This window comes from Chanodichthys erythropterus, chromosome 3 (genome assembly GCF_024489055.1).
Source record: "Chanodichthys erythropterus isolate Z2021 chromosome 3, ASM2448905v1, whole genome shotgun sequence".
Classification (NCBI taxonomy): Eukaryota; Metazoa; Chordata; class Actinopteri; order Cypriniformes; family Xenocyprididae; genus Chanodichthys; species Chanodichthys erythropterus.
In genome coordinates this window covers 22,161,852-22,185,305 of record NC_090223.1, presented here as the reverse complement: position 1 = coordinate 22,185,305, position 23,454 = coordinate 22,161,852, and the positions used below count along the sequence as shown (strand labels likewise).

The following is a 23,454-nucleotide window of genomic DNA, read 5'->3' as shown; positions in this document are numbered from 1 at the left end:
GGTGCAACATTACTGTGATTTCAGGGTATTGGAAGCTGTCATGACTGGTTTTTAGTGTGTTTATGAATGCAAATTTGTTTATGCCTGGTGCAGCTTTGCAAAGTAACTATTAAAACACTGTAAATGTGGATGTGAATTTCATATCAAGAAAATTATGTATCATGGGAAACTTGTATCAACACAAGCAACACAAAGGGCAAGGAAAATGAGGAAAGATTACTTTTATAATAATTTGCAAGTCATAATGTACAATAGGTATGAAAGAGTATCTTTAAAACTCTGAATATTAAGGGTACTGTAAGTCTAGTGGACTTGTATGCATTTAAATGATCAAATTTACCAAATTATGCCCGAAAGTTTGTTCTTAAATTAACATCATGAAAATATTTTTCCTTAAATTGAAATAGTTGTATAAAATAATGAAAATGAACTGAAATGAATGAGATTGTGATTAGATTGTGTTGATTTTTAAACCAGATAAAATATGGTCACATTTGGTGGTATAGTTAACTTATATCTGTAGAGATGATAGAATATTGTATTTGCTTAGGACGTCACAAATATGATTTCAACTTTATTTGGGGAAAAAAAAAAGTTCCTTGTGAGGAACTACATTACCCACAATCCTAAAGGATCCATAGACCAGTTCCCATGGAAACAGAAATAGTGCCAAAAGAACTCAGCACTGATTGCCCACATAAAGCACTATGAATGAAGTAACCAAGTCTCTAACCTCAAACAACTCATGTGTGTGTAAATGTTCAAAAATGTAGCAATAAACTTCAAATAATTAGGTTCAGTAAAATAATTTAATTAGTCTTCAGTTTTTTTTTTTTTTTCCAGACTTTTTCACACAACTTATGTACAAAATAAATGGGAAAGTACTTGCTGAAAAAGTAGGCGATCACTGTTACCCTATAAGAGTGAGTGAGAAGTGACAGCAATCAATAGACCCTCCACACAGCTCTACTGGTGTTTTTTTTTTGTTTGTTTTTTTTACTTAAAATGCAAGCCTCTATGAGGTTTATTCCCATAGTCACATGACAGATCCAACTGTTTCTCCTTTTACCTTCTGCCATGTTAGCATTAAATTGTTTAGCATGATGACTGTACTCAGAAAAATTGTCACTAGTAACTGTTTCAGACATGCTGATTTCATTACTTTTTTAAGTAAAGACACATGGACTATTCGAATCCTTTACTCCATCCAGTTTTCTTGCCCCTGTTTACAAAGATTTATTTTTTTAATCTGCCCCAACTTTTCATACCACATTGCAAAACACATTATGAAAAAAAAAATCCTTAAGCTCAAGAGCACCAAAACACACATTTGATCCCAGCTCCTTGCTCTCATATTGTTGACTTGAGACTCAGCCATGTCTGCTCCCTCTTTAGCCTGATCAAGCTCATATTGGGCCTTTCTCCACCGTTCTAGATGGACATTAGCTTGTTCCTCCTGTAAATAAAGATATTTACCCCTGGTTTCACACACAAGGCTTAAAGGAACACTCCACTTTTTTTGAAAATAGGTTCATTTTCGAACTCCCCTAGAGTTAAACAGTTGAGTTTTGCCGTTTTCGAATCCATTCAGCCGATCTCCGGGTCTGGCGGTACCACTTTTAGCATAGCTTAGCATAGTTCATTGAATCTGATTAGACCGTTAGCATCTCGCTCAAAAATGACCAAAGAGTTTTGATATTTTTCCTATTTAAAACTTGACACTTCTGTAGTTGTATCGTGTACTAAGACCGACGGAAAATGAAAAGTTGTGATTTTCTAGGCCGATATGGCTAGGAACTCTCATTCCGGCATAATAATCAAGGAACTTTGCTGCCATACCATGGCTGCAGCAGGTGCGATGATTTGATAAAATGATAAAATATGTGTGAATAAATACATTTATTAAGCATTTATAACATGAGTTAAAAATGGCTCACTATTTCTCAGGCATTACATTAAAGACACCCTTTTTATTCATGCAGTTATAACTGCTTATCAACAAATTATAATGCATTTGTAAATAAGTTATTAGTCGGGGTGGTTCAGTGTGATTTCACTTTTTTCACTGTAGTTAATGTGAAAGTTGCTGCTTGAGCATAAATATTTGCAAAAAAAAAAAAAAATTTGCAAAGTTACAGTGCTGAAAGTTCAATGCAAACGAAGATATTGTCTTTAAAAAAATTCTCTGTTTAAGGACTACAACTAATGGCTGATAGGGACTACAACGAGCTTCTTCCTGGGTTGTGACATCACTAACCCCAGAATTTACATAAACCCGTGACAAAGGGTTGAGGCCATGTTACTGCATAACAGTAAGCAACACAAATGCAATAGCAAGTCATAAACGCAAGATGACAAAATGACAAGTTATAACTGTAATTAAACTAAACAATACATGTTCTGTCTTCATGCAGCATATATTCTCTGGCTTTGAAGGCATCTTACAACAGTTCCCACAGGAGCGATTTATAGATTATCATGACAGAATATGCTAATCAATAGCTTTAACCCTTTGATGCATAACATGGGTCAAAAATGACCCGGCTGAGTTTTTATTTTCTATATCTTTGCAAGAAATTAATTTCTTCATTCAGTATTCCAGGTATTCCTCAATTAACTTGTTTTTTTTAAAAAATTTTTCTTTCTTACTTTTTTAATAAAAATCATTTTTGTATCACTACCCTTCTAATGCATAACATGGGTCAAAAATGACCCGTATTCATTTCCTATGTAATTTCAATAACGGTTGAGTGTTTCTTTGCTGAATCTTTAAAAGAAATGTATTTTATCATTCATTTATTCCAGGTATTACTTAAATAACTTGTTTTTGATTGTAAAAAATCATTATGTTCATTTTTTCTTTCTTACTTTATAAACAAACAGTTTTTGTCTGTCTACATCAATTTTACACACATGGGTCAAAAATGACCCGTATTCATTTCCTATGGTATTTCAGTCAAGACTTAGTGTTTATTTGCTGAATCTTTGAAAGAAATGTATTTTGTCATTTATTTATTCCAGATATTCCTTAAATATCTTGTTTTTGATTTTCTACAAATAATTATGTTTATTTTTTCTTTCTTACTTTATAAACAAACACAGTTTCTACATCAATTTTACACACATGGGTCAAAAATGACCCGTATTCATTTCCTATGTAATTTCAGTCATGACTGAGTGTTTCTTCGCTGAATCTTTGAAAGAAATTTATTTTATCATTTATTTATTTCAGGTATTACTTAAATATCTTGTTTTTGATTTTCTACAAATTATTATATTTATTTTTCTTTCTTACTTTATAAACAAACACAGTTTATACATCAATTTTACACACATGGGTCAAAAATGACCCATATAGAAATCTTTAATATTTGCAAATTTTTGCAAGTAGGAACATATTTACTGCAGAAAACTGTTCATCTACCACACATTTCACATCTTAACAAGGCTACTTTTGTATATTTGATGGATGTAAGTCTTATTATATATAATATATATAAGGCTATATATTTCATATTTTTTTTATTTTTTGTCATAAATCAATGCAGTTGGTCGACCATTCTAAAGGCCAAAGTATACTTCACTTTTGTACGCATATGTGAGGGTCAGCATACAGATTTTTGTAACTTTTTATAATTTCCGCCAGATTTCTGTAACTGTATGTGCAACCCTGCACATACACATTTAAATTGCGTTTGTGTGCAAAGTAAACTTTCAACTTTTTTACAGTGATGTCATCATCCACCTCAGTTCTGTTGAGGACCAGACGCTAACACTCTAGATAAAGAAAATCAAAAGCACTGTTGGTCGATTAACTTATTATATATTTTCACTGTTGGACAGAAACCTTGTTCAAAACTGTTACATTTCAGGAACACTGATAGATGTAAAAAGTGACCAGTAGCATTGGTTTATGACAAAAAATACAAATTATGAAATGTAATATATAGCCTATTATATGAAATATAATATGACTTTCATCCATCAAATATACAAAAGCAGCCATGTTGAGAGGTGAAATGTGTGGTGGATGAATAGTTGTCTGCAGTAAATATGTTCGTACTTGTGAAAATTTGCTTCTATATGTTTCTATATGGGTCATTTTTGACCCATGTGTGTAAAATGTATGTAGAAATACAAAAGCTGTGTATTTAAGATATTTAAGGAATACCTGGAATAAATAAATGACAAAATACATTTCTTTCAAAGATTCAGCAAAAAAAAAACTCTCAGTCTTGACTGAAATACCATAGAAAATCAATACGGGTCATTTTTGACCCATGTGTGTAAAATTGATGTAGACAAACAAAAATGTCTCGGTTACAAAGGTAACCCTCGTTCCCTGAAGGAGGGAACGGAGACGTACGTCGGACAGACCGACGAATAGGAATCTCGCTAGAGAGGCCAATCTACTTCGAGTGTAACTAAAACGAGCCAATGCACATTGGCATGCATCAGCTGCTCGCCTCGCAGCGCGGGTATATAATGAGCAGCAGGTGCGTTGCATCTTCAGGTTTTCGCTGAGGAGCCGAACCGGATAGGCGGCAGCATCAGCGGGGTACAGCAACTGTGGCGACGGGACGTACGTCTCCGTTCCCTCCTTCAGGGAACGAGGGTTACCTTTGTAACCGAGACGTTCCCATTCAGTCGGTCACGTTCGACGTACGTTGGACAGACCGACGAATAGGAATCCCTACCAAAGCGCCACAGGAGCTGCCCCCTTCCAGCGCTCTGTTGTAAGCCACCTGAACCCCCTTGCCTGAGGATGGTGGGACAGGGCTAACACAGAGAGAGTCGATCACTGCTGTTCCCCAAAACCCATTCAGTGAGACTATTGGATAACGCTGGGAAAGCGTTCCCTTCGCTGGGAAAGGAACGCTGCGGAAGCCACATCCTTCCCGAAGGAGCTATGTGGAGAAGTACATATGGACTAACCCTGTAGGGCTGTGCTACATATGGAAGAGCTGGGGTGACTCCAACCCAATGAAGGGTAGGTTCTCCCAGAGGGAAAGACACGGGCTTCGTTTAGGAGCAACCGTGGAACCAACCATATGGGATCCCCGTAGGGTCACACATATGGAACCCAGCCTAAACCCGGTTCTCAAGGATACAACGGAGTATAGGCCTGGCGCCAGACACTCCGCCACGTCGGCTGCCGAAGGGTGATCGGAGGACTCGACAGGGTCTGCCTTGTAGGGACTCTCTGGAGAAAAGAAGCGCATGTAGCGCAGCAAGCCGACACTAAGCCGGGGCCTCTCCATGCCTCTGACCTGTGGCGAGAACATGGGAGGAGACCGGCTCGACACGAAGGCTATAGTATCTAGCGAACGTGTTAGGTGTCGCCCAGCCCACAGCTCTACAAATGTCTGTCAGCGAGGCGCCACGAGCCAGCGCCCAGGAGGATGCGACACCTCTCGTGGAGTGAGCATGCAACCTGAGCGGGCAGGGCACGCCCTGAGCTTGGTAAGCCAGGGCGATGGCATCCACTATCCAGTGGGCCATCCTCTGCTTGGAGACAGCCTTTCCCTTCTGCTGGCCTCCATAACAGACAAGAGCTGGTCTGAGGTCCTGAGGCTTTAGGTTCTGTCTATGTACAGTCGCAAAGCGCGGACTGGACAGAGTAAAGCCAGGGCTGGGTCTGCCTCCTCCGAGGGCAGCGCTTGCAGGTTCACCACCTGGTCCCTGAAGGGAGTGGTAGGAACCTTGGGCACATAGCCAGGCCGGGGTCTTAGTACCACGTGGCTATCACCCGGCCCGAACTCCAGGCACGATTCGTCGACCGAAAATGACTGCAGGTCCCCTACCCTCTTGATGGAGGCCAATGCCACCAGCAGCAAAGTCTTCATAGACAGAATCTTTAAGTCTGCTGACAGCAAAGGCTCAAAGGGAGCAATCTGAAGTGCTCTCAGCACCAGAGTGAGGTCCCAAGAGGGTATGGAGAGGGGAAGGATTTAAGGATTTAACCGTCTCGCCCCCCTAAGGAACCTGATGACCAGGTCGTGCTGACCAACAGATTTGCCATCTAAGTGGTCGTGGTAAGCGGATATAGCAGCAGTATGGACTTTGAGGGTGTAGGGGGGACAGCCTACGCTCCAACCCTACTGCAAGAAGGAAAGCACGACTCTGATCGAGCATCATCGGGGGTCTTCCCGGCGAGAAGAGCACCACTCGACGAACAGGTTCCACTTTGAGGCGTAAGCACGTCTCGTAGACAGTGCACGTGCCGAAGTGATGGTGTTAAGTACCTCAGGGGGTAAGTCACCTAGAACCTCCGCATCCCGTCCAAGGGACCAGACATGGAGTTTCCAGAGGTCTGGACGCGGGTGCCAAAGAGTGACCCGTCTCTGAGAAAGAAGGTCTTTCCTCAGAGGGATGGGCCAGGGAGGGGCTGTCGCGAGGAGTGAAAGTTCTGGGAACCAGGTCCGGTTGGGCCAGTAAGGCGCAACTAACAAGACCTGCTCCTCGTCCTCCCTGACTTTGCACAGGGTCTGTGCAAGTAGGCTCACTGGGGGAAACGGGGAGCCAGTGCATCTGTCCCGAGTGTCCCCTCGGTCAGAGAGTAAAACAACTGGCAGTGGGAGGTTTCTGGTGAGGCAAACAGGTCTCCTTGAGCCTCTCCGAATTCTCTCCAGATCAGCTGAACCACCTGGGGGTGGAGTCGCCACTCTCCTGGCAGCGCAGCTCGTGATAGCTCGTCGGCCACACGGTTGAGCACACCGGAGACATGAATGGCGTGAAGCGACCTCAGATGCTTCCGACTCCACAGGAGGAGATGGCGGGCGAGTTGCGACATGCGACGGGAGCGTAGACCACCTTGACGGTTGATGTACGCAACGGTCGCAGTGTTGTCCATACGGACCAGTACATGCTTGCCCTGAAGCAGGCCTTTGAGGCGGCTCAGAGCAAGGCGTACTGCCAGCAACTCGAGGCAATTGATGTGCCAATGCAGATGGGGTCCCGTCCAAACCCCTGAGACTGCATGCCCGTATTACGTGGCACCCCAGCCGGTGGCAGAAGCATCTGTGAACACCACAGCATGCCGGGACACCTGTTCTAGGGGCACTCCTGCCCGAAGAAACAAGGGGTCCGACCACGGACTGAAGGTTCGGCGGCACTCCTGAGTGATTGGCACCCGGAATGTGCCGCGCTGCCACGCCCATCTCGGGACTCGGCCGTGAAGCCAGTGCTGAAGCGGTCTCATATGAAGCAGACCGAGCGGTGTTACAGCCGCAGCAGCCGCCATATGCCCCAGGAGCCTCTGAAAGAACTTCAGTGGGACCGCTGTCCTGCCATTGAATGTATTCAGGCAGTTCAACACTGACCGAGCACGTTCCTCTGTGAGGCGTGCTATCTGCTCGACCGAATCCAACTCCATACCGAGAAAAGAGATCCTCTGCACCGGGGCGAGTTTGCTCTTTTCCCAGTTGACCTGAAGCCCCAACTGGCTGAGGTGTCTGAGCACCAAATCCCTGTGTTTGCACAACTGATCCCGGGACTGTGCTAGAATGAGCCAGTCGTCGAGATAGTTGAGAATGCGAACACCCTGTTCTCTCATGGGAACAAGGGCTCCCTTCACGACTTTCGTGAAGACGCGGGGAGACAGGGCCAGCCCGAAGGGTAGGACTCTGTACTGATATGCTCGACCTTCGAACGCGAATCTCAGGAATGGCCTGTGTCGCGGAAGAATTGAAACATGGAAGTACGCGTCCTTCAGGTCAATCGCTGCAAACCAATCTCGGGGACAGATGCACTCGAAAATGCGTTTCTGCGTGAGCATTTTGAATGGTAGCTTGTGGAGGCTCCGATTCAAAACTCGCAGGTCAAAGATCGGTCGTAACCCGCCGCTTTTCTTGGGTACAATGAAGTAGGGGCTGTAGAACCCCGACCTCAAATCGGCTGGAGGGACCGGCTCTATCGCGTCCTTCGCCAGTAGGACTGCGATCTCCGCACGCAGGACAGGGGCATCGGCATCTTTCACTGTAGTGAAGAGGACGTCCCTGAACTTGGGGGGGGAAGCCGGGCGAACTGAATCGCAAAGCCGACCCTGATGGTCCGAAGGAGCCAGCGAGACGGACTGGGGAGCGCTAACCCGGCTCGCAGAGACCGTACAAGCAGGACCAAAGGGACCACCGGTGTACCCGCAGCAGGGCAGCGAGGTGGAACACAGGGACGCGGCTCGGGGGGCTCTCTTTGTGAGGCGGCCCGAAGCGGCGTCACAGTGTGCTAGGCAACACTTACCTGGCTCCACGGATGGACAGAGGGAGCAGTCGAGGCTTTGGCTGCCCGCTGCTCGCTGCTGTCCGCTGGCGACAGAAGAGGGGGATGAGAGTGGTGAGGTTTTTCTCCTCCCACTGCTCTCCAAACCCTCTTCAGACCTGGAAATGGAGGAACTGCTCTTTAAAATTTGGGTACCGCTGCCTCTTGGGTCAGTGGCGGAACAGAAACAAACCCAATAAAGGATTTACCACCTGGCCCTCCTCCAGGGGTGAAAGAGCAGCCCCACCCATCTCTGGGTCGCCCGTCTCAGGGGTGATTCTCACCAACCAGTTAAACAGCTGCAGAGATGGGAGGCGTCATCTCCCCGCAATGGATACAGCAGAGCCTGCTGGGCCGGAGTTTCTTGCAGGGGACGACACCCTTGGCGACGAGCAGACTGAGGGGCGGCCCAAGAGGAACTCAATGGTTTGTCATGGGAAGCTCCCCGATCCACTACTAACTGAGGAGAACCGCTGGGCTCAGTCCTCGACAGTGTCACCGAAAGGCCACCTCGTAAGATGGGAGCATTGAGAAAGCATTTAGCTTGACAACCTCTCACACCTCACAAGGTAAGCCAGGGGGCACTTCTGGACCACGGAGGTGGACATCGTCTGGCTGAGGGCCTGCGCCGTGACTTTGATCACGGTTAGTCAACAAGCGCAGCTCAACCCCAGCACAGAACTACCCTCATGCAAAAAGAGTGCCTTGGCCTCACATGCAGGGTGGGTGTGGTCTGTGTACAGCCACCCCATCCAAGAGGGTAGTGAGAGAGGAAAAACTTATGCAGATTGGCACCTTTGGCATTCCATATTTATGGCACCAATATACCAACATACTGCCAAGTTTTCCATGCACATCTGGAAGACCCAGGAAAGCATGGCTGTAAACTCTGAATCTGAGTCAGCATAAGCACACACCATTACAGTGGGCAGCGTCATCCTCATTTCCAGAGCATAACAGCACTCTCTCCGATGCTGCAATCGACGTCTGTCCCTCAGCTGGAGCTCTGAATGAAATGCTAAGTTCCCCTATGAAAAGGACCAGCAATCCAAACCAGAAACTGCACAGCTTGCAATGCGCTAGAGAGGGAGGGGCCCTAGGGGGTTGGTTCCCCGAAGGAACCCCTCGACCTCATGTCACCCAAGCCATATCAGCAAAGTAGACCTCTTCTGGTGCACCAGAGAGGGCGCTACAATGGAGATTACGCAAGGGAACCGCGCATCTAGAGCGCCGAGCGAGCGCTGGGTTGCCGTGACAACCCGCGCTGCAGCCCGGCAGCTCGACGACACACGACACGCAGAGGAGCGAGAGGTTTGCTCTCGCTGATCTCCACGGTCTCCCAGAGTGTCGGGCAGACCCGCGGCTGTGCTTTTACACACAAGCGGCAGCTGGCCAACAACAGAGGGGACTCAAGCTTCCCGGAGAAAGAAGAGTCACGACCGGCGTGTCGACGTGATCATGTTCTCATATTAAAACATGAACACCCACGAACATCATTTCAGCACGCGCCCAGACATGCAAAACGGTGATCGTGGCCGTCAGTGAGGACAGGAACGATCGCATCCAGAAACACAAGTAGAATGTCGTCTTTAAAAAGACGCGAATCTACTTGTGTAAGCTCTTTCAGGGACTTTACTCTTTTAGAAGTGCTGAAGCACGCAGGGGAACGGCCACCGCAACACAGACAGGGATTGTATGCAGCCTGTCATGTGCTTTCTCTCTCCTTGAAGGCGCTCACTCTCACCAGCCGTAAAAACGGCTTTTCAGCGCTCAAAAGCGCACCGTACCGGCCGTGAGAACAGCCTTCTGACGCTGTCAAACAGCTATTTGCTCAAAAACGGCAAACGAAACAAAAACAGACAAAGAGAGGACTTCGACCCCGCTGCTGTGCTGTTCGCCCGCACTCGGAAAAAAAGAGAAGTTCAACCAAAAAGCTTGACTCGTCTTCTAGCAGACACTCGCTTGCAGAGAACAGGAACAAACACCGTTCGGCTCCGAAGCGAAAAGCTGAAGATGCAACGCACCTGCTGCTCATTATATACCCGCGCTGCGAGGCGAGCAGCTGATGCATATGATTGCATGCCAATGTGCATTGGCTCGTTTTAGTTACACTCGAAGTAGAGTGGCCTCTCTAGCGAGATTCCTATTCGTCGGTCTGTTCGACGTACGTCGAACGTGACCGACTGAATGGGAACTGTGTTTGTTTATAAAGTAAGAAAGAAAAAATGAACATAATGATTTTTGTCAATCAAAAACAAGATATTTAAGGAATACCTGGAAAAAAATGAATGATAAAATACATTTCTTTTAAAGATTCAGCAAAGAAACACTCAACCGTTATTGAAATTATATAGGAAATGAATACGGGTCATTTTTGACCCATGTTATGCATTAGAAGGGTATTTCACAGCTTATGCATCAAAGGGTTAAGATAGTTAACTCCAGTTCATCTACTTAAATTCATCAACTAACCTGTTGCATTCAAAATGTTGTCACTTTTTCTTGAGTCTCTCCATTATTGTCCGACTCTGTTTTGAACATAAAAGCCTGAACAGTTTCTGACATTTTCAGTGAGTCTGCGTGAGATAATGTGAGGTGCTGCTAAGTGCTAACACAAGCTCCTGAAACTCCACCCCCTTTTGACAGCAGCAGCTCATTTGCATTTAAAGGGACACACACACAAACAGCATTTTTGCTCACCCTCAAAAAGTGTCAAATTTATCATGCTATAAAAAATTATCTGTAGGGTATTTTGAGCTAAAACTTCACATACACACTCTAAGGACATCAGAGACTTATTTTACATCTTGTAAAAGTGGCATAATATCACCCCTTTAACAAACACCTTTATAAACCCTTTACAAAGGGAACCTTGATGTAAAGTGTTACCAATATTTCCTCTGTAACGTTTTTAACCTGTGAAAATACATTGTTTGTCTGTAAAAACCTTACAAACCTTATTCTCAGTTGTGTGCTTCACCTTCTCCACTTTAACCAAAGGTGAGCTCCAGATCATCAATGTCTTTCTTCAACTCAAGCATTCATCCTCTAGTTTCCTTTTCTCCGCCGTCAGATCTGAATTGATTTCTTCTTCATCATCTAGTTTTTCAGTAAGTCCTTTCAGCTTGGCCTCTAGCTGGAGTTTGCTTTTTATTAGCCCTTCACACCTCTCTTCAGCATCTCTGAGATTCTCACTGTCCCATGAGAGCAGCAGAATGAGAGATAGTCAATAGTGTTGAATTAGATTTGCTTTTTGTTACTTTTTCCTAAAAGCAATAGCAAGAAGAGGTCAAGAAATTATGAACTTGTGACACCCACAGCTCAGTGCTTTACTTATTATTAGGCCATGGCTCCAACAAATGCATGTTTTTTAAAAAAAAGCTAAGATATTGAAAACACATTACACAAATAAATGAGTTAGGAAGCATAATCACCAACAGCTTGGACTTGTAAGAGCAGGATGTTCTTCTCCTGTATCAAATAGACCATATTCTCCTCTAGCTCTTTGCGTTTGGCCTCAGATTTAGCAAGGTCCTCTTTGCACATTAGAAAGTTTTCCTTCATGGTGGCCATCTCTTTCTCTGTTTCAGCACTCAAGAGAGGCTTTATCTTATAAAACAGCTTCATACACAGCCAGTGTTTTACATTCATAAATGCACAGAGGTTGTACTGCAAAGTATAAATGGCATCTCTGGAAAAAAGGCTTGTACATCAGGGTTATTGGAGTTAACTAAAACTACAAACACATGTCTGACAGGTGTATAAGTGTATATAACATCAAATTCTTGTTTGATTAATTTGAACATACTTGTGAGCATACATCTTATCAAACACTTCATCAGATATCCTCGGCACAGGGACTGGATGCAGGATACCAATGATGGCAATTTTTTATCACGCATTTCCTCTAATGTCCCCTGTAGGACAGCTTTGGAAAACACCTGTCAGATGAATTAAGTGTTAGGATGTAATGTGGATGTTTACAATAATATTTTTCTAGGAGGATAACAGATTGAGGCCAGTAAGAAGATAAAGTAGTGTGACCTTTGTGTGGCCAAACATATACTGTGTGTAATCAATATCAAATGATCCCAAGAGCTTTTGGGATCAGAGGCCTTCTTTCCATCAATGAACTGTCCTTCAGGGATCGCACTGGCATTAAGGATTCTGTATCTATGACCATGAAATAATAGACATCATAAATCTTAGATTTGTAAAGGAAATGAATAGTAAGCTGTTCGTTATTATAGAACCCCAATGCTTATTATTATGAGAGAGGAAAGAGATTGTGTGGTGTTATGAGAAACATTAAACTGGCACAGCTATATGGGAAATCAGCTGACTGAGACGACGGTTAATTATACAGTATTCAATCAAGTATTCCACAGACAATACAAAAGCAAATGCATTGATTATTCTAGTGAAATTACCTTTGATTGAAGTCAGCATAAAAGATCCTACTTGAAAAACCTTTCCTGATGCCTTCCAAAATGCCTTTACAGCGTAACTGGTGGATAACCAGATGGTTGTCCATTATCCCTGTATGAACCAATGGTTATAATACAATTACATTGTGTTATAATGACTTAACATTGCAGTGCTGAGTTGAGTCATATTTGTGTACCTGGAGTTCCCTTTCAGTCGGTCACGTTCGACGTACGTCAGTAGTGACCGACGAATTGGGATATCGCTTAGAGAGCCCTATCATCTTCGTGTAAACTAAAACAAGCCAATGGAATTGGCGTGCGATATTTGCATAATGCGCACCGCCCCCGTCAGGTGTATATAAATAGGAAGCAGATGCAATCGCACTCTGTCTTTCGCTTCGGAGCCATTCACTGGTGTCCTGTTCAGAAGATTCCTTTCTTCGTTTGTTTTATTCTAAAACATTGCCTCAGAAGAGGATTTACAGCGAGCTTTCAGTGCTGGTGAAACGGCACGTTCAGCGAGGTCGCGAGTCTCCGAGGAGCTGAGCTATAAGCTCGAAAACTGCTGTTTTCACAGCAACACAAAGAGTGTGTGCGTGTGTAGCGATTTGGGCCGGTTCCTCGGTGTGTCAGGGAGTGGTGTACCTGACACATCGCGTCGCTCCCTGGGTGCTTCAGCACGAGTGAGTTGACTTCCCCTTCTAAAAGAGCTTTACAGACGAACCCTGACAGTATGTCATTTCGTCTGTGCGTTAATTGGTGCGGTCGTTCCCTGGTCCCTGCTGATGGGCACAATCGTTGCATCTCGTGTTTGGGCATTCTGCACGCTGAAGCAGCTTTTGTGGATGGTTCATGTTCCCATTGCGGGAACATGACTATCGCGATGCTGAGGTCGAGACTCTCCTTCCTGAAGTCTCAGGAAGCGGGGGTCCCCTCTCCTGTGCCGTGTACGACCGTTTTTTTTCCGGCCCCGGGAACCGGAATGACGGTACGGCGCTGTATAGGAAGGGTGACCTGAGGATTACGGTCAGGGCTTCCCCGCCGAGCGGAAACGCTCCTCGGGCCCCTGCCGCCTCATCAGCACCGCAACCCATCGTGCCACCGTTGGTTTCCGCTGGGCCCTCTACGGACTGTCCAGCCGTTACCTTTGGTGTGCCGGCGGCGGATCGGATGTCGATCGCTGCATCGGAAGGTGAGCCTGAGTCCTCGGGGGAGGATTCGGACGCGCTGCCGCCCGGGACGGTAGCGTTGCCTGAGTCGGATCCCGAGCTCACGGCTGTGCTCTCCCGGGCCGCCTTGTGCGTCGGGCTTGAGTGGAACCCTCCACCCTGTCCCGGCCCATCTCGGTTGGACGATTGGTACTTGGGGGGGGGGTCGCGCTGGTCAAATCCAGCGTCCCGCCCCAATGCCTTTCTTCCCGGAAGTACACGATGAGGTGACCAGGTCTTGGCAAGCTCCGCATGGGGCTCGTACAGGGCCTGGTCCCTCGTCCGCCTTCACCTCCCTGGACGGCGGGCTAGCCAGGGGGTACGCGAGGATCCCGCCAGTCGAGCGGTCTGTTGCGACGCAGTTGTGTCCAACGGCCGCTGGCTGGCGCGGTGAGCCGCGTCTCCCGTCCCAGGCCTGTGAATTCTCAGCCGGTCTGACTGAGAAAGCTTACAGTGCCTGTGGGCAGGCTGCCTCTACCCTGCACGCGATGGCCCTTTTGCAGGTCTATCAGGCAAAAGCGCTGTCGCAGATGCCCCAGGAAGGTCCTGACCAACAGCTGCTTGGGGAGCTGCGCGCTGCCACTGACCTTGCCCTCCGGACAACGAAGGTGACAGCGCGTTCTGTTGGCCAGGCGATGTCTACTTTGGTAGCCCAGCAACGCCACCTCTGGCTGACCGTGGCAGACATGAGGGAGACCGACAATCATCGGTTCCTGGATTCCCCCGTGTCTCCGGTCGGCCTTTTCGGCGACGCGGTGGAGAGCTGTGTCCAACAGTTCTCCGCTGCACAGAAGCAGGCTGAGGCTATCAGACATGTCATGCCACGGCGGTCCGCTGCTGCCTCCACCCAGCCGCCCGTGGCTCAGCCTCAGCCCGCTCGTCACCGAGGGCGCCCGCCTGCGTCTTCCTCCGCCCCTGCTAAGTTGGCCAAGCAGCAGCCTACACCAGCCAAACAGCAGGGTGCCGGTCGCAGACCTGGAGCGGAAGGTTCCTGCCCTTTGGGAGAGTATTCCATCTGCTCTCCCACCCCCGGAGGAGGGCCGGGGGGGATTTTGTGGCGGCTGTCCATCTACCGCCGCTGGCTCTCCGGAGTCCAGCGGTACCCACTTTGCCACAAAAAGAGCAGTTTCCTCAAACTCCAGGTCACAACAAGGGGTGTCTGCCAGTGTGCCAGGCTCCGCCTCGCCGCTGACAGCTCCCTCCCCATTCGCCAGCAGGCGGCAGTGTGGTGGCGCAGACCGCGTCCCGTGCGCTGTCTCCCATGCACACTGCTGCCCCGCAGAGTCCGACCCCACTCCGGGCCGCCCCCAAGCCGCCCGAGTCGGGTCCCTCTCTGCCTTGCTGCCCCACCCCCGGTGCGTCTGTGGTGCCTTTGGTCCCGCTGGCTCAGTGTCTGGAAGCGTGGATCACGCTCCCCAGCCTGTCCAGTTGGCTCATTCGTACTATCAGACTCGGCTATGCGATTCAGTTCGCCCGGCGTCCCCCGGTCTTCAGGGCTGTCCACTTCACTCCGGTGTCGTTGGACAGTGCACCTGTTCTCCGGGTGGAGATTGCTGTCCTCCTGGCGAAGGATACAATCAAGCCGGTCCCTCCAGCCGATATGAAGTCGGGGTTCTACAGCCCCTACTTCATTGTACCGAAAAAGGGCGGTGGGCTACGGCCAATCCTGGACCGTCCCCAGGATTGGTTTGCAGCAATAGACCTGAAGGACGCGTGCTTTCATGTCTCGATTCTGCCTCGACACAGACCCTTCCTAGGTCGGTCTGCGTTTGAGGGTCGGGCATGTCAGTACAAAGTCCTACCCGACATGGTTGTAGCTCCCAGCCGGTTGGGTCTTCAGGTCAACTGGGACAAGAGCAAACTCGCCCCCGGGTAGAGGATCTCTTGTCTCGGTCTCGAGCTAGACTCGGTCGCACGGACTGCGCGTCTCACCGAGGCGCGCGTCCAGTCGGTGTTGAACTGTCTGAGCTCGCTCAAGTGCAGGACAGCGGCTCCACTGAAAGATTTTCAGAGGCTCCTGGGGCATATGGCATCTGCAGCCGCGGTAACGCCGCTCGGATTGCTTCATATGAGGCCGCTTCAACACTGGCTCCGCGGCCGGGTCCCGAGATGGGCGTGGCAGTGCGGCACGCTCCGTGTCCCCGTGACACCGAGCTGCCGTCGCACCCTTGTCCGGTGGTTGGACCCTTCATTCTTGTGGGCCGGAGTACCCCTCGAACGAGTGTCCAGGCACGCTGTGGTCTCCACAGATGCCTCTGCCACGGGATGGGGGGCCACGTACAATGGGCATGCAGTGACAGGTCTTTGGACGGGGCCTCAGCTGCATTGGCATATCAATTGCCTCGAGTTGCTAGCGGTTCGTCTTGCGCTGGCCCGCTTCAAGAAGCTGTTGTCAGGCAAGCACGTTCTAGTCCGCTCACACAGCACTGCGGCCGTTGCGTACATCAACCGTCAAGGTGGTCTACGCTTCCGTCGCATGTCGCAACTCGCCCGCCATCTCTTGTTGTGGAGTCAGAAGGATCTGAGGTCCCTTCGGGCCACTCGTGTCTCAGGTGTGCTCAACCGTGCAGCCAACGAGCTGCCACGGCAGCATCCACTTGCGGGCGAGTGGCGGCTCCACCCCCAGGCGGTCCAGCTGATTTGGCAGCATTTCGGCGAGGCCCAGGTAGTCCTGTTTGCCTCCCCGGAAACTGCCCTCTGCCAGTGGTTTTATTCCCTGACTGGCGGCACGCTCGGCACGGATGCCCTGGCACACAGCTGGCCCCCGGGTCTGCGCAAATATGCGTTTCCCCCAGTGAGCCTTCTTGCACAACTCATGTGCAAGGTCAGGGAGGACGGGGAGCAGGTTCTGTTAGTGGCTCCGTACTGGCCCACTCGGACCTGGTTCTCAGACCTCATTCTCCTCGCGACAGCACCTCCCTGGCCGATTCCTCTGAGGAAGGACCCCCTGACTCAGAGACGGGGCACCCTGTGGCACCCGCGTCCTGATCTGTGGAACCTCCACGTGTGGTCCCTGGACGGGATGCGGAGGTTCTGAGTGATCTCCCGCAAGAGGTCGTAGACACCATCACTTCCGCTAGAGCTCCTTCCACTAGGAATCTCTATGCGTTGAAATGGAACCTGTTCGTCGAATGGTGCGCCTCTCGCCGAGAGGACCCCCGATCATGTTCGGTCGGATCCGTGCTTTCCTTTCTGCAAGATGGGTTGGAGCGAAGGCTGTCTCCCTCCACCCTCAAGGTGTATGTTGCCGCTATTGCCGCACATCACCATGCAGTTGAGGGTAAGTCCCTGGGGAAACACGATCTGATCGTCAGATTCCTGAGGGGGGCCAGGAGACTGAATCCTCCTCGCCCTTCCTCCGTACCCTCTTGGGATTTGACCCTGGTTCTCACAGCTCTCCGGGGTCATCCCTTCGAACCTTTGCAATTAGTCGACCTGAAACTAATGTCTCTTAAGACGGTTCTTCTGGTTGCATTGGCTTCCCTGAAGAGGGTAGGGGATCTGCATGCATTTTCGGTCGACAAAACGTGCCTAGAATTCGGGCCCGGTAATTCTCACGTCATCCTGAGACCCCGGCCTGGATACGTGCCCAAGGTTCCTACCACTCCCTTCTGAGATCAGGTAGTGAACCTGCAAGCGCTGCCCTCGGAGGAGGCAGACCCAGCCCTAGCTTTGCTCTGTCCCGTCCGCGCTCTGCGCGTTTACGTGGACAGAACGCGAAGCTTCAGGACCTCAGATCAGCTCTTCATCTGTTACGGAGGTCAGCAGAAGGGAAAGGCTGTCTCCAAGCAGAGGATGGCCCACTGGATAGTGGATGCCATCGCCTTGGCGTACGAATCCCAGGGCGTGCCTTGCCCGCTCGGGTTGAGAGCCCACTCCACCAGAGGGGTGGCCTCTTCCTGGGCGCTGGCTCATGGCGCCTCGCTGACAGATATCTGTAGAGCTGCGGGCTGGGCGACACCAAACACGTTCGCTAGGTTTTATAGCCTACGTGTAGAGCCGGTATCCTCACGTGTACTCGCATCCACTAGTCGGTAGACGTGTTGTACCCACTCTAAGTGTCGGCTTGCAATACCATTCCCGCCACTGGCCGGATACGTGCATACTTTCACTCCAGTCGTGTTCCCCGCTCGTGTTCCACGGTTTAAAACTCCCTACGGGCCGAGTCCGTGTCTTTCCCTTAGCAGAGCCAGCTCTGCTGTCACCTGTCAGATGAGTCTCCCCCTACCAGGTGGAGCCATCCCAGGGACTCCATATGCGTACTGCCCCCCGGGCCAGTCCATGTGTGTATTTACCACGTAAACTCCTCCCCCATTGGGTAGGTAGTGGTCTCCGCAGCGTCCCTTACGGGTTCGCTTCCCCAGTGTGTCTAGTTTACTTAGTGGGTAGTGGTTAGACAGCAGTAGACTCTCTCGGTGTAAGCTCGCCCCCTTCACCGCCAGCCGGTGCTATGGGCGGCTGAGCTTGCGCTGGGCACTGGAAGGGGTTTCGTAACTGTGGCGCTTTAGTTGGGATCCCAATTCGTCGGTCACTACTGACGTACGTCGAACGTGACCGACTGAAAGGGAACGTCTCGGTTACGTATGTAACCCTCGTTCCCTGAAGGAGGGAACGGAGACATACGTCCCGTCGCCACAGTTTCTGTACCCTCGCTGTAGCGCGGACACCAGTTGTCTCCTCAGCGAAAAACAGAGTGCGATTGCATCTGCTTCCTATTTATATACACCTGACGGGGGCGGTGCGCATTATGCAAATATCGCACGCCAATTCCATTGGCTTGTTTTAGTTTACACGAAGATGATAGGGCTCTCTAAGCGATATCCCAATTCGTCGGTCACTACTGACGTACGTCTCCGTTCCCTCCTTCAGGGAACGAGGGTTACATACGTAACCGAGACGTTTTCACCTCATTGGGGATCAGGCAGCGCACAAAGTGAGGATATGTGCTTTGTAAATTGGTCATTGCCCATATTTTCCTGTGAGAAGTGAAATAATCCATGTAATGTCAAATACTAATAAGCAAAAGGGAAATATAAAACCCCTCAATGGTTCAAATTAGTGTTTATACTCTGAAAACAGCTAAGACCATCTGGAAAGAGCCTCACTTCTTCTTGGCTGTCTTTTTGTCTCCTGCTCCTCCACTGCTGGCCTCTTTGGAACAAAAAAAAAAAAAAAGTGATAGATTGAATAAATCAGTTTAGTTTTTCCTCTAATGTTTCTGAATGATTTACCTGCTTCAGCGGAAGTAAAGAATGCGTACAGGTGAGCCAGCAACTTCACTGATGATTTCTGGTACAATTGAACAACAGACTCATTTAACGGGTCCTTGTTTTTGTCCAGCCACCCGGAGATGTTGCAGTTGACAGTGCCAACATAGTGCACTAAGGAGAAGAGAGCATCAGCCTTGTCTTTGGTTGGCTTGGGCTTTTGGAAAGCATTGTTCTTGCCCAGATGCTGATCATTCAGCTTGTTCTTAAAGGAGGTGTCAGTTGCCTTTGGAAACATTCTCTTCAAGGATGGAAATGATTCCCATTGGCTGGCAGACAAAATAATCCAAAGAGTACACTTGGAAAATCAGACTATTTATGAATTTATGAAGTAAAGTAAAATTCTAGTCAAAGTGTGCAACAAAGTGTTTAAACAAGTGCGACGTTCAACCTGATGGAAACCTGATCAATTGAAACTGTACATTTTGAAATTTGTGGCATTAAACACGTATTGCTTATTTTACAAAAGTTAAATTGCAATTAAATGAAAATGTAGTATAGTTTAAATTTACATTAATTGTAATTAGCTGAACTTTAAGTGTCCCACTTACATCTTTATATGTAATTTCATAATTACTGCTATTGTCTTTGAAATAGGGTTAAATGTACTGCTGTATGCACTGACAAGCATTTATGGTAAACTAAAATATACTTTAATGCCATTTCTAACATATTTTGAATTGCACATTTGTAATTATTAAGTTGCAATTTAGTACAATTATATATAAATGTAATATCAAATAACACACTACTGTTAAAATTAAGTATTTTACATGTGCTTTATTTTAGATAACATCAAAATAAGAATGACAAAAGATTATTACAACATAATGATTTAAAATATAATTTGTTCACTTTTTAAAAGTGTACTTAAGCGCACTTAAGTGCCTTTTTTTATCGTTAATATATTATCTGCAAGTCCAGTCACTATTTTTATAAATATACTTTGATAAATGCCATAAGGGGGACCACATTTATGTAGAAAAAAAAAACAAACAAACAAAAAAAAACAGCTGTATATAGGTTACTGATGTGACTGAGTGCTAATCTTGGGAGAGTGTACATCATTTGAGTACTATTAATAGCCTTAGCTGTAAAACATTCACAAGCTCATTTACAGTGATGATGGCCTACCTTCTCAACAAGCTCAATACAGACCGCCAGATCCATTCCAAAGTTTGTAAAATCCCAGTCTATCCCTTCCTTATTGTACTTTTGTTTGAGCACAAACATGTGATGGTTGAAGAACTGCTGAATTTTTTTATTGGTGAAGTTGATGCACAGCTGTTCAGAACAATCAATCTATGAATCATTTTGCCATCCACTTGAGCTGTTAACAAATTAACTTTCATGAGTCATGAAGCATTAAAGAATCCCCATTTAATTTTCATAATCAAAGCTTCGCACAGCTGTGACAGCCTGGCACAATAATTATCAAATATGCGTGGCTCACATCAAAGATTTCAAATCCAGCAATGTCAAGTACTCTAATGAAGAAGGACCGAGGCTGCTTGGTGTCCAGCGTCTGGGTGATTCGGATGACCATCCACAAGAACATCTTCTCATAGACTTTGCTAAGGCCATAACTGAATTCATGTGGGGTTGATAAAAGTAAAGTGCTGGCTAGGTAATGTAATAATGCCACTGAAGCAGAGATGAAGTATTGCAAAGTACATACCTGTTGAACCATCTGTCCCTTTCACTCTTGGATGACAAAGAGCTTTCAACAAGTTGGCAGAATTCATTCCCATCAGGAAAGCAACTTTATCAGCCACTGCCAACAGCCACAACACAAAAAAAATATATACTTACTTCACAGAAATGTTTCACATGTCCATAAAAATGGTGGATTTTGTGGTTACAGAGTTGGGAATAACAAACAAATGACTCTTGGCATCACTGACATCACACCTGCCATTGTGCAACTTCACGTCATCTTTACGAAAACAAGAATCAGATTTGAGCGCGGACAGGAAATTTTCAATTGTAGACTCTTCCTAAAAGTCACCATGAAATGAAAATCCACCCCAAATCTGTTTTCTAAATGCATGTTATTGATGTTATTGTGAACAACTCATTCATTCATCAGATTGACCTCAAAATCAAAATGAAACATGATCTACCAATGATACTCTGGTGACATATGCCAGACTTCTCCATCATTTCATCTGCCTAAACACCACCAGATGGGGTTTTTACATTCAGATCTGACTCCATCCAATCAATAACCAACAGACAGAACCAAGACCTCGCATCTTATTTTTCATTAACCCATTGACTGATCATGGGGAAATCGTAGGGATTGGTTGTGATGAGGAGCATGTCTGAGGAGAAAGAAGAAAATAGATCAAATGTGAAAGGAGCTTAAAGATATTTGGCTATCATGTGATGTATTGTGTGACACTCTCACTTATCAGCTGTGGCTTATGGCCTGTGGTGACTTGATAGAAGATGTGATAACTCCTCTCTTCGGCCAGCTGAACAGTCACCCTGGACTTCTCCAGCAAATCTAGAATTACTTTCCTGTGGAAAGTCAAAGAATAATCATGTGCAAAAAGGCTCACATGTTTCAATATCAGCAGAGGAGAGCTTTCCAGATGTTCTAAAGTGAATTTGTATGAATTTGCACTGTTGGAATTTGCAGCTTACATTAAACAAATGCTAATTAACTTCTTAAACAAATATAATATGACACAACTGCTGAACTCACAAAGCATGGGGAGTTGTCGTTCCTCACAGTTTTGGCATTCCCAAAACCTTCAAGTAGAGGGTTGGCTGAAATTATTTGATCCTCCAACGTTCCCTGTGGGGTAATTGCAAGTTAGATTTCAGTAAAATATAAGAATATAAAAAAAAAAAATAAATAAATAAAAAATAAAGCCTGCGGCTCATAAAAATGATCATTTCCCTTACCTGCATTTTTCCTTGCGTGGCCTCTTTCTTCTGTCTCCAGACACTGCAAAGTACTGAATGACATGTTTGGTGTTCACAGTCTTTCCTGCACCAGATTCTCTGCTGGAAATGACACAGTTACGGATACACAGCTGGAGCTTCATTTGTAGAGTTATAGCACAGTCAAGGCCATTGATCATGACTTACGTAATAAGGACAAACTGATTCTCACAGTCTACAAATAAAAAGGAGAAATCATGGGAAGCTCTTGTAATTTTTGTTAAAGACTGCTTTGGTAGGTGAAGTGTTTTTTGATTGTTTGTTTATTTGTTTGTTTACATCAGCAGTTAGGATGCCAAAAAACTAGTTCTAAAAATCTGATTGGCCAAAATGCACCCCTACATACCATTATTCAACTGTTTATCATTCATAAAGAGGGGGTGTTACTGATGTATCTTATGTCAGAGTAAAATGTAAAAATATCTTGAGCTTCTGTTCACAACAGACTTTATTTCAGATATTTAACCAAAAACATTAACTATTTATTATTAATGGGGGGTTTTACGACAGTGCAGAAATAAAAGTGAACTGCTGTATAAAATATATAAAAGTATGTATGAAAATAAACAACAGTGTCTTTTATCATAGGAGCCAGCTTTTAAAGCTTTCCCTCAATTAATTATGTTTTTCTGGAATAGACTGACCTGTAAGCACATTTTGATATGCATTGTCAGACACAGATAAGTTGTGAGGTGGGCACTTTTTGCCCCTGTATGCCACCACCACATCCGAGTTATACACTGGGAGCCGTTTGTAAGGATTCACAGTAACACAGAACAGCCCAGAGTTGGTCTGCAGTAGGTCTTAAAATAATATTAAGTGCTCCAGTCTGACCATTTTTCAGAACTGAGGCTTGACTTACATAAATCATCCATGCTGCGAAATGATCTTTGAGGTTAAACAGCACCGTGGGCTCATTTGAGGTGGGTCATCATGGCCATGTCCTCAATTTTATCATACATAGGTGGATTCATTGGGTGACATTCCTCATCCTTCACTGTCACTGTCTGCAGAGAAAATGTCACGTCACTGTATTCTAAAGCAGTCGCTATGACATTTCTTTGTACTTTGAATGGAATGGGTTGCAGTGTAATGCTGTTTAAAGACTCTTCAGTCAAACCCGATTTCATGGCCTCTCACCTCCCCAGCTTCAGTCTGGACTGTAGCTTTGCCTTCTTCTCTGTTTTGAATGGTGTCTTTAATGTACAGTTCTTTGGCATCAGGAACAAAACAGACTGTCTTGGCATAAAAAGGCTGATTCTGAGCTTCATTTCGCTCCTTCTCGGGTTTGCGGAGGTAGACTGCAGCTGGCCTGCATTGGGCCATGTTTGCAGCGCTGCTCAT

The 23,454-nt window shown here is 46.7% G+C and overlaps 1 pseudogene; it reads right to left on the bottom strand.

Moving 5' to 3' along the window:
- The window catches only part of LOC137004167 (myosin heavy chain, fast skeletal muscle-like), a 36,237-nt pseudogene extending 12,783 nt beyond the window's left edge, over positions 1–23,454 (bottom strand).